Genomic DNA, 12,227 nt, shown 5'->3' on the forward strand with positions numbered 1-12,227 from the left:
AAGGTCGAAATTTTTTTACACTGAGCACCGCGGCGTAGCACTCAAGCTCTATCACGCTATAGTTTTTCTGTGCCTTATTTAATTTAGCAGACATGTAGGCTATTGGGTGCTCATGATTGTCATCGTCTAGCTGAAATAGTACCCCACCAACGCCATGGGTTGATGCGTCACACTGAATATAAAAAGGACGGTTGAAGTCTGGATTAATCAGTAAAGGAGCTGAAGTAAGGCAATCTTTAAGCCGGTCAAAAGATATAAGGGCCTCATCGGAAATCAAGAATTTCCTGATGTTTTCCTTTTTCAAACACTCATGAAGAGGAGCAGCAACATTGGCGTAATCGTGAATAAATCTACGATACCATCCACACATGCCGAGGAACCTACGCAGTTGTCTTGGTGTCTTTGGTATCGGAAATTCCCTTATTGCCTCCACCTTGGTATCATCAGTACGAATACACCCATTGCCCACGATAAACCCTAAATATCGAACCTCCTTGTAGCAAAATTTACTTTTTTCGACATTTATGGTGAGTTTCGCATTTTTAAGACATTCTGCTACACTCTCCAATAATGTCAAATGCTCGTCGAAGTTGGAAGAGACCACTAGAAGGTCGTCAAGGTAAACGAAGACGTTGGCTCTTAGACCAGCTGGAATGACCTTGTCCATGAGCCTACACATTCTCTGGGCGGCATTACAAAGACCGAACGGCATTACCGTAAAGTGGTATAATGGCCGCCCAGGGACTGTGAACGCCGTCTTTTCCCTTGACTTCGCCTCTAGTGGTATCTGCCAAAAAGCATCCTTGAGGTCTATCTCTGAAATAAACTTAGTATCTTGTAGACGACTAAGTATCCCTTCAATATGGGGCAAGGGATATGCGTCCTTGATCGTCCTGGCATTAACCTTGCGAGCGTCAAGGCACAAACGGCATTTGTCCCCTTTCCTCACTAACGTCACCGGAGAGCTCCATGCACTATTGCTCTCCTCTATAACACCCAATTCAAGCATACGGTCCAGTTCACGATACAGGAGCTCTTGTATAACAGGTGAGACTGGATAGTGCCGCTGCTTAATGGGGATATCCTCATTCGTCACATCTATCCTATGCTCCTCTAATGACGTTCTACCCAAACCAAGGCTAGAAAATGATGGAAAAGAACATTTTACCTTATCTAGCTTTTCCGTATCAATGAGTGACAATGAATGTCGTGCCGGGTCCTGTTCTGGCGAAGCATCCACAACCAACTCGGAAATTGATGCATTAGCTCGAAGAGCTTCACCAACTAAAGGTAAACCAAAAGCTCTCCAAAAGCTAATGCCAAAGTAGAACTCTTGTTCCAAACCAGGTACAATAAAAAAATCAAGGTCCTTGGTAACACCTTTCCAAGTCACAGGAAGTGTAACTATACCCTTAACTGAGACCTCACCTCCGTTGGCAGTACGGACAACTTGATTCCTTAATCCTATCACTCTCCTATCCACACCCTTTAAAAATGTATCCGCATTTCTTCCAATACAGCATGCAGCTGCACCAGAATCTAAAAGTGCCGTAACTTCTTTTCCTGCCACAAATGTCCTTGCATACAGCCTATCGTCATTCCCAGTCATCACCACAGTTTCTACCAGTAGTCGTTTCGATCTCTTAATTATTTTCTCTTTTTCCCTCAGTTTCGTAATTTTCCGGTATTTTCTAGTGCATTTCCTCAATTCATCACAAAAGATTTTACGCCTAGCCATTTCATATTCGATTCTTCGTTGATGTAAAGATTTTCTTGGAGCCTGTTCAACTGCCTCACCTACCTTGAACACACAGCCCCCATTTTCCCTTTTCAAAATCTCTATTGGTCCATGTCCGGGGTTTCTAACTGCTGGCAAAGGTACCCCGTCATCTCTGCCACCTTCACATTTACCGAATTCGGTTCATATTCCAGAAAAGACTCATCTTTGCCACAAACGAAGCATTTCATATCGTGGAAAGTTGATCTGCATACATTCTGTTCCAATGTCTCTCTCTTTTTTCTATAAAAATCCACTGGCATGCCACATTTATAACATAGATTTATATGAAACGGTGACATACAAAGTACATTGGATTTATCTTGAACGCCTAAATGCCTATTAGAATAAACAGTAGGTGAAATGATACCTGAATTGTTGGTCTGATCTAATGATAACTTCGACGCACCCGTATCCAACGTCAATGTACGCTTGTCGCCGTTAACAAACCCCGCGACAGTTAAATGGTTATTTTGCTGTTGCTATGGAGATTGTGGGGCTATCATATGTGGGAGCCAGCTCTTGCCCCGCTGAACTAGCTCTATTTAGTTTAAAGGTGTCTCACTGGACTGTGGGTTCACCCACACATGGCTATTGTTTGATGGGGATGGCGATTTCGATCTTGATCGCTTAGGACGTGCTTTACATTCGCGAGCAACATGTCCAGGCTTATCACAGTTATAGCACTTCATTCTGAATTTGGTGGTCTCCTGCTTCATTTCTGGCATTGCCTGCTTAACGGCTTCTTTCACTGAATCAATCACGGAATTTGATTCGTCATTCTCGGTCTCCACCTTACGTAATTTGTGAACTTGGAGCAGCGTTGCCAGAATTTTTTCACCAAAAACCGCTAGATTTGCCCAAAAAACTAGCCAAAAAAAGCTAAATAATGTTAAAAAATAGCTAGAAAAAAGCTAAATTTTTTTGTATCAAAAGTCACATTTTTGATTGAAATTTAACAAACTTAAAGGCTTTATTTCACTTAAAATGCATATTATTTTAATTGTATTCATTTTATTTCCATTTCTGTGAGACTGTAAGAAAATCTATGTCATATTAGCTCTGTTTGCGTACTCGATACATTTTGATTACTATCACAAATTTTTACTGGAAGTCCTTCATTTATATTTCCTAAAAAATTTTTTCCCCGGTAAACTTGCAATTATCAGCTGGTTAATCACCAATGTCACATAGAATTGCATTAGAAAATATCAATATATTTCGTTTTAACTGAATTAATGATAAATTTGTGAACGTGTACACTTCTCCTAATATTACTCAAGAGAATAAAACACATTCTAACTGTCTTGCAAGTTTATACTGAATAACTTTTATTCGAAAATTTCCATACAAACCTATTGTCCAATTTTCGTAAATGTAAATCTATTCCATTAATAAATAGCAGATTTGTTTTGATCCTATCACTACGAATTTTTTATTGCATTTTTTTGATGTTAAAAAAATAATACCACATTCAAAACTTTATTTCCTTAATTATTTCTATGTTCGGTTCCAAAGATTTTGTACACTAATGATTTTGGTATTGATTCAGAGTCAAATTTGAATTTATTCGTTTTTTCAGCTTTTTCTTCATGAGCTACCACAGTGCTTTAAAAACGTGCTAACGACAACTTAAATTTCCAAATTCAGACTCGACTTTAAGAAGAAATTATTCTGTGTATACGTTTTTAAAATAAAATATTGAAAAACCTCTTCTTTTTTTGAACGCTATTTTGGTTTGTGGTCAAGATACAAAAACTCCACAAATTGAAAGACTATTTAATTAATTTTAAGAATTTTTTAGAATTGACCCTAGCCTTCTTTCATGAAAAACGATTTTATCGGCTTTTGGACAAGGAAAACAGTTTTATAACATAAATATAAGAAAAATTCACAAATGCTATTATAACCAAAATTCGCGTTCGTATTTTAAAGACATGAAATCTTTGGCCTCATGACAATATTTTTTCAGTGTACAAAGCAATTCACATCTACTATTTTAATTTAGTAATATCATAATAACTTTAGAATACGTATTAAAATAACATAAAAAGGATAAACGAGTCAAATGCTATTATTCCTAATAATTTACTGACAGTTTATATAAGGAATTTGTATGGTAATAGTAGATTTAAAGTTTACGAGAACTTTTATGAAGACGAGGAAAAAACTTTACAACGAGGTGTATTTGCTGCAAAAATGCCCGCATAATGGCTTGAATAATTATTAAGGCTTCAATTGAGCTTTGAAATATGCGGAAAACCTTATTCTGGCAGCAAGACTTAGATAAAAACGAAGTTTTATCCATATTTCAATAGGAACATGTCGAAAATAAAAAAGCCAAAAATAGCTAAAAGGGTCATGAAAAAAAGCCAGAAAAAAAGCTAAAAGCTAAATGCATTTTTCCCCGCTAAACGTCTTCAAAAAAGCCAAATCTAGCGGGAAAAAAGCTAAATTGGCAACGCTGATCATTACCAGTATACTGGGATGCACTTAATTCACATATTTTGTTTCTATAAACATATGGTTCGTGAATAAGAACTATGTCTATGCCCTCTTTCATCAGGATAACTTTTAAGGCAGCACATGCAGCCTTACAATGATGAAGATTTATCTGGAGGGTCCGTAGAACCATTAAGATTTTCAAAAACCGTCACATCAGCCGTTTCAATCGAGTCATCAAGAATATCCTCTTCAGAGATCTCGGTGACTCTCGCAATAACCATAGGTTCACATAGGTTCAACTATCCTTGTCTTCAACTTTGGTATCTTCCTCGACTTCGCAAGAGGATCCGCTTACTTCTGATTCAGACAGAGGCTTGTCCATTTCTGAATCCTTTTTTGCTTGAGATTTAAATTTTTTTCCTTTCGAATTCCTCCAATATTTTCCCATACGATTCAATTAAATTTCGAACTTTCTTCAATTTGTTTAAGTCATATAAAAACCCCTTTGAATTCGAGGACTTAAGCTATTTTGCTTATAAAACAATAAAATTCGATTTGGGTAATTTTCCACACATACAACATGCAAAATGGCTACCAATATAAATCGTTGGAAATTATGAAAATTCAGTAAAATCTTTTCGATCCCAGTTAAAAAATTGAGTCTATTGTTCGTTACTTGTAGTTGGGTCACGTTTTATCAAGACAAGATTCAATCAAACAAAAAGGGTCAAACTATTTTCCACGAAAATAACGTTTGCACGGGTCAAACATCCAAAATATACAGGGTCAAGCATGTAAAAAACAACAACTCCTTGGATGAAATCATGGGGAGAGTGTTGAAGTCGCAGCACCCAGTATATTTCGTTGGCTTGTCGCGCCAAAGAACAAAAAACAACGCTTGTACTCACTTTGACTGTAGTGTTTTTGTGTGTGGGATTTGCGTTCTACCGTTAAAACGGGAACACCTTTGGCTTTCTTGTTCTGGCAGAAAATTCGAGATTTGATTTATATTGTTTTTTTAAACCGTACCGTACGATTGATTTATTGTGTGTTATGTAATTATTTTAATTTATTTGTTTCACAGTTTTTTCCTGCAACCCAATTTTTTGTCTTTTCAATTGATTGTGGCAAGCCTCACAATGTTTATGCATTGATCACAATGATTTGATCACCATTTTATTCGTACAAAGCTCTGAAAACACTTTAATTTTTGCACACTTCACAATCCGGCTCGAAGGACCAAATGTTTCGCCTTTCAATTCACAAAACGTTTTGTTATAAAGTTTATTTTTTTAGAAATTCACGTTTTTATTGATTTAGTGCACAAGGTAAGTATATGGTTTCCAATAGATAGGTATTAAGTTATAACTAGTAGGTAAGTTTTAGGTATAAATAAGTATAATTTGGTAAGTATAGGTTAAGAATTAACAGGTAAGTCTAGGGTTTTAGCAATTTGTTTTTTTTTTTTTGTTTTCTCTAGGAAAGTATATGTTATGAGTTCACAAAGGTAAGTTTTCCACAGGGTATTTTAGTTTTACAGGTAAGTTTTTAAAGTTATCTTTTTTTACAGTGTATTTATTTCAGGGTTTCGTTAATCTCCACAAACTCTCATTTAGCTAGGATTTCATTTAGAATTAAATAACAAATTATTTCACTTTACTTCTTTAATAATGTTCACTTTTTTATCACTTGTCACGGGGGATCGATCTTATCGTGTCGGCGCAAAAAACATAATAATAAATATTTGACATATATCAATGTCACTCAAATCAAGCCGGCAAAACTTTCGGCAACATTCAGCCAATGATTACAACAACAATGAAAAAGAGAGTAATTGCAACTAGCGATTGCAACTATGTATGATGTGATGTATGTGTAATTGAGCAACTCGCTAGTCACAGTGCCGATCACATGTTTAGGATCACACTGTTGAGTATTAATTTAGGGTAATGCTCAACACCCATAATGCCAAAATGATAAACAAAACACATATCCACACATAACAGGTTGGCTGATAAGTCCCCGGTCTAACAAAGAAAAACACATTTTTTTGTCAAAATTCGTTTTTATTATTCAACATGGTCCCCTTCAAGAGCGATACAACGATTATAACGACCTTCCAATTCCAATGATACCAGTTTGGTAGTACTCTTTTTTTTGCGATTTTGCGATCACCTCACGTCTTCATTGCATCCAAATTTTTTCCCTGCGAGCATCCTTTTGAGGTCTGAGAACAAGAAAAAGTCGCTGGGGGCCAGATCTGGAGAATACGGTGGGTGGGGAAGCAATTCGAAGACCAATTCATGAATTTTTGCCCTCGTTCACAATGACTTGTGGCACGGTGCGTTGTCTTGGTGGTACAACACTTTTTTCTTCTTCATATGGGGCCGTTTTGCCGCGATTTCGACCTTCAAACGCTCCAATAACGCCATATAATAGTCACTGTTGATGGTTTTTCCCTTCTCAAGATAATCGATAAAAGTTATTCCATGCGTATCCCAAAAAACAGAGGCCATTACTTTGCCAGCGGACTTTTAAGTCTTTCCACGCTTCGGAGACGGTTCACCGGTCGCTGTCCACTCAGCCGACTGTCGATTGGACTCAGGTGTGTAGTGATGGAGCCATGTTTCATCCACTGTCACATATCGACGGAAAAACTCGGGTGTATTACGAGTTAACAGCTGCAAACTCCGCTCAGAATCACCAACACGTTGTTATTTTTGGTCAAATGTGAGCTCGCGCGGCACCCATTTTGCACAGAGCTTCCACATATCCAAATATTGATGAATGATATGACCAACACGTTCCCTTGATATCTTTAAGGCCTCTGCTATCTCGATCAACTTCATTTTACGGCCATTCAAAATCATTTTGTGGATTTTTTTGATGTTTTCTTCGGTAACCACCTCTTTCGGGCGTCCACTGCGTTCACCGTCCTCCGTGCTCATTTCACCACGTTTGGATTTTGCATACCAATCAATTATTGTTGATTTCCCTGTGGCAGAGTCCGGAAACTCATTATTAAGTTTTTGCTTCCACCGTATTTTTTCCCTTCAGAAAACAGTATTTTATCAAAACACGAAATTCCTTTTTTCCATTGACTTACAGAGGTCAAATTTTGACACGAATCATTTGAAGGTTGGTACTATATAAAAATAATATGCATTTAATACTAGCGACGCCATCTATGTGTCAGACCGGGGACTTATCAGCCAACCAAAGTTTTTCACACTAATCGGCAAACCGTTTCTCTTAAGATTATCAATAATCCTCTTGTTATAAGTGACAATTCTGGCATCTCTAATTCTAGAAAAACTCTTCCATATAAGATCAGAATTCGCTGTCCCTTCACTGAATACGATATTTCTATATAATCTTTTCATATAATGCTCCCTTATGTTCTCCAATGATGGCAAATTAGTTTCAAAAAGTAAATTTTCTATGGGGGTTGTACGGAAACCATTAAGAGTTGCACGAATAGCACTATTGTATAGTGCCTTAATCTTACCAAGCATCTTCTTATTAGCATAACCATAAAGGAAAATTTCATATTCAATTTTACTAATAATTAAAGATCTAATCACAGATACAACAGTGCAAATATTAGTGCGAAATCTTGTGGAACTTAAACATTTAACTACATCTACACGTGCTCTCAAAGATGATTGCAGATAATTAATGTGGGCATCCCATGAGTATTTGGTGTTGAAAAATATTCCTAAAATTCTAAGCTTGGACACATTTTCTAGAGATTCTTCTCCCAGATCCAAGTTAAAAGTACATTCTCGTCTCCGACATATATGTAAGTGTTTACACTTCGAAACCGACAATACAACTCCGGAATATTGGCACCATTCATCTATTCTCCTAAATAATGGGACCACATCAAAAGAAGGGGATTTCTTCGGAAGTTGTCTGACGATCAAAAAATCATCGGCGTACGCACAAAACTTTATATTCCTAAAACTTTCCAAGGTAGTGCACAACTTATTATACGCAATCAAGAACAAAATAACAGATATTGGTGGCCCCTGAGGAATTCCGTTAAATAAGGGACATGTGTCCGAATATGTTCCTATTTGCCTATTTCTCATGAAATTGAAAACGTATCTAATTATATTGGATCCAAGCCTCCAACACTTCAACTGGTCTATAATAGCATGAATGCCGATTTTGTCATATGCCTTGGCGAAGTCTAATGAGATCAGAGACACATGATTCCGTACTGACAAAGAATCTGTAATCAAATTATCTATGAACAAAAGATTATCAGTTACAGATTTACCTCTTTTAAACCCGATTTGTCGAGTACAGATAAGTTTATTCGTGTCCGTAAACCAAACGAGTCGATTTGCAATAATCTTGTCCAATAACTTAGCAAACACGAATTCAAGGAAATAGGACGATAGGATCCAAGCAAGGTCCTATCACACTGTGGTTTAAATATAGGAAATACTAAGCTCCTTTTATATGCCTGAGGAATACAACTACAGAAAATATTATTGTATAAGTTCAATAGCGTAGCCTTAACATCAAAAGGCATATTTTGTATCATGACATAACTCACCCGATCTTCACCGGGAGTTTTTCCCTTAAGGGAAACTAAAGTAGATTCTAATTCACAAAGGTAAATCGGTGTTTCTATGCGTACCGTCGAATTTGAAGGGGTATAGTCAATAAAAATGTCTGTCATCTTTTTCTTATCAACAAATTCTGTAGGAAAGTTATCGTCACTTGACCCAGAAGACCAATACTTTCCGAACTCATCTGGTATATCAGCCCTGTCGACCATATTAGCCTCACTAGCAGCCTCTGCTATGAAATGTACGTCCTGACTACGGTTTAAACCACAAAATCTTCTAATATTATTCCACACTTTTCCTATCGGTGGTGTAGGTTTTATCTCCTCAGTGAAATGGTAAATACTAGCCGCCTTGGACATTTTAAGTTCCCTTCTGAATCTTGCATACGCCCGTTTGAATTCAATCAGATTATCATTAGTCATATTCCTATTAAATTTATTCCACCTACAATTTCTTTCTTTCTTCAGTTTCTGCAGTTGCCGATCCCCCCACGGCACTGAAAAAATTACTTTTTTACCCCTGGTCTGTGGTATTGACTCATTAGCAGCCTGATGAACTATCTTGATAATATTAGCTGATTCCTTATTCACAGCACGACTCACCGGACGAAGAGAATTATAGTGAAGCAACCGACTCTGATATTTCTGCCAATCTGCTCGATCGGTATTGAATCTTGGTTTAGCCATTGACTGTTTAGAAGGTTTTTCTGGAAACAATGTTATAGAAATAGGGAAGTGGTCGCTTCCGTGTAGGTATGAAAAAGTCTTCCATTCAGAACCTACTGCTAACTCTGCCGAACAAAAGGATATATCTGTATGAGAAAAAGAATTATGAGTTGAAAACTGAGTAGGAGAACCATCGTTCAGCAAAATATATCCCGATTCATCTATAAATCGTGCTATTATATTCCCTTTATGATTGTTCTTAGATGAACCCCATGACTGATTCCAAGAATTAAAATCTCCGGTAACCAAAGAAGGTACTCTAATGTTTTTGAAAAAATCACGTATTTGCCTAAATCAAATGATTTGCTAGGAGAAATATACGTCGAAGCAATGAAAAACTTTCTTTTTGATAATATCTTTGCAGAAATCATATCAAAAGAAGCATCAGATGTTTCAATATCATGTTCAATCGATTTATGAATTAGTAATGCAACTCCTCCAAACGAGTTGTCGGAATTGTTAACATTATATAATAATAATTTATTGGTATTGGAATATTAGAAACCGACTTTAAGTGTGTTTCCTGAAGTGACAAAATTTGAGGGCAATGAGATTTGATAATTAGAAGTAATTCATTATAATTATTTATGTAACCATTAATGTTCCATTGGATTATCTTAAGAAGCATAATACAATTAAGAAAAAAGAGTACGAAAATGTGTTGAAAAAAAAATAATAAATATCAAAAGAAAAAAGAAAATAATAAAAACAAAGAAGAATCTAAATGAATCGCTCAGAGTTAAAGTTTCAGGGTTCTCTTCCATTGACTTACTCATTGATTTTGATACTCTCTTTAGTTGTCGTTTTAAACGTGTGGAAGCATTTCTAGGTAAAATCTTAACAGTGTTGCTAGATTTCAAATACGACATCTTATTTGAAGTACCGTTAATTCCCAATTGCGATGAGTTCTCTTTGAAGTCTCCACAATTCTCCACCTCCAGCGAAGAATCTCCATCAATTGCACCAGAGAGCAGAGTATTGGGGTATAGCACATTTTTAGTTTTCATATCTGGCAATGCTGTACTTGAATTCTCTTTATGTTCATGTATTGCGTTATGCGTTTCACTCATCAATGGAGAGCTGTGTTTGGTTTGATTATTTCTTGTTGAGGGAGATTGCTCGGGTTGGGGCAATTATCTCCACCAGCTGCCTGACTGGAACTAAAGTTGTTGGTGTTGTAGGGCAAACTGTTTGTTTGCTGCAAAAACACTGGACATTTTTTATCTAGCGAACTATGAAATCTGTGCTCTAAATTATTATAGCTGCAGTTGACACAAATGGGAGAGACTTGGCATTTTTCATTTTTTTCCAAGTCTAAATGATGGGTATTGGCAGCGTTGCTAATTTAGCTTTTTTCCCGCTAGATTTGGCTTTTTTGAAGACGTTTAGGGCATTTAGCTTTTAGTTTTTTTGTGCTTTTTTTCATGACCCTTTTAGCTATTTTTGGCTTTTTTATTTTCGATATGTTTCTATTGAAATATGTATAAAACTGCATTTTTATCTAAGCCTTGCTGCAAGAATAAGGGTTTCCACATATTTCAAAGCTCAGTTGAAACATTAACACTTTCGACCCCGAATTTTTATAGGTATCCCTAATTTATTTTTTACTTTTAATCGTGTTGAAGTCATTTAAGAAGCGTCTAGCCAAAATTTCGGGTCGCCACGCCCATTCGTTTAGGCGGTAGAGAATGTTGCCTGTGGGCAACTTTGGGCAATTTTGACTACAAAATAGTTTGTTTTGTAATGATAGACGTATTACGTTTTATTGGATTTTTGTTAAGTTTTTTGTTATTTTACAGTAAATATATACTTAGATGCGCGCGTGAGTGGAATTTCAATCACGCTCAAACACATTCACGAAGAAATATTTGTACTCACGCACGCCATGTGGGTAGGAATTCACGGTCTCGAAATGAATTCACGAAATGAAAAGTCATACTCGCGCACGATCACACATGAACAACGTTTATGTCTCACGCTTTCGCACGATTCACGACAATTTTCGTAAATCACGACAAATCTCGTGAGTCACGAATATTTTCGGAACACGACAATTTTCGTGGCTCAATAAAATTCCGGTAATTAACGAAATTTCTCGTGACTCACGCTATTGAAATCTTAAGCGTGATTAAATAAGTAAGGGTGATTAAAATCGGTGAGCTTGAATTTTATCGTGAACGTGAATTTGTTCGTGATTGTGACTTTTTGTGTCTGTTTTACCGTGAGTGTGAATTTTATCGTGAACATGAATTTTATCGTTAACGTGAATTTTATCTTGAGCTTGAGTTGGATCGTGAGTTGGATCGTAAAGTAAATTTTTATCGGGAGCGTGATTTCGGAGAAAGTTTACTCACTCACAATCACGAACACAATTTGATAATCACGCTCAGGCGTCACACATTTTTCTTTAATCCCGTTCACGCATATTCACGAGATTTCGTTTAAATTTCATTCACGGCTTCGCGTGACTCACGAAAATGTTTTCTTTTTTTTTTGTTTTTAACCCATATCAATTTAACTGGCGGTGTAAAAAACCAAAGTATTATAAAGCGTCAATATTCGTGCTAATCCACTAGTATGTTGCCAAGAAGTGGCTTCCTCCCTTTTTACGATTCCTTCCAAATTCCCCACTGCACTGCAGATATGTTTTCCACATCATCGCCGCATTTCACGTCACTGGGACATCCCAATTGAAGT

This window comes from Haematobia irritans, chromosome 2 (assembly GCF_050003625.1).
Source record: "Haematobia irritans isolate KBUSLIRL chromosome 2, ASM5000362v1, whole genome shotgun sequence".
In the NCBI taxonomy this organism is placed as follows: Eukaryota; Metazoa; Arthropoda; class Insecta; order Diptera; family Muscidae; genus Haematobia; species Haematobia irritans.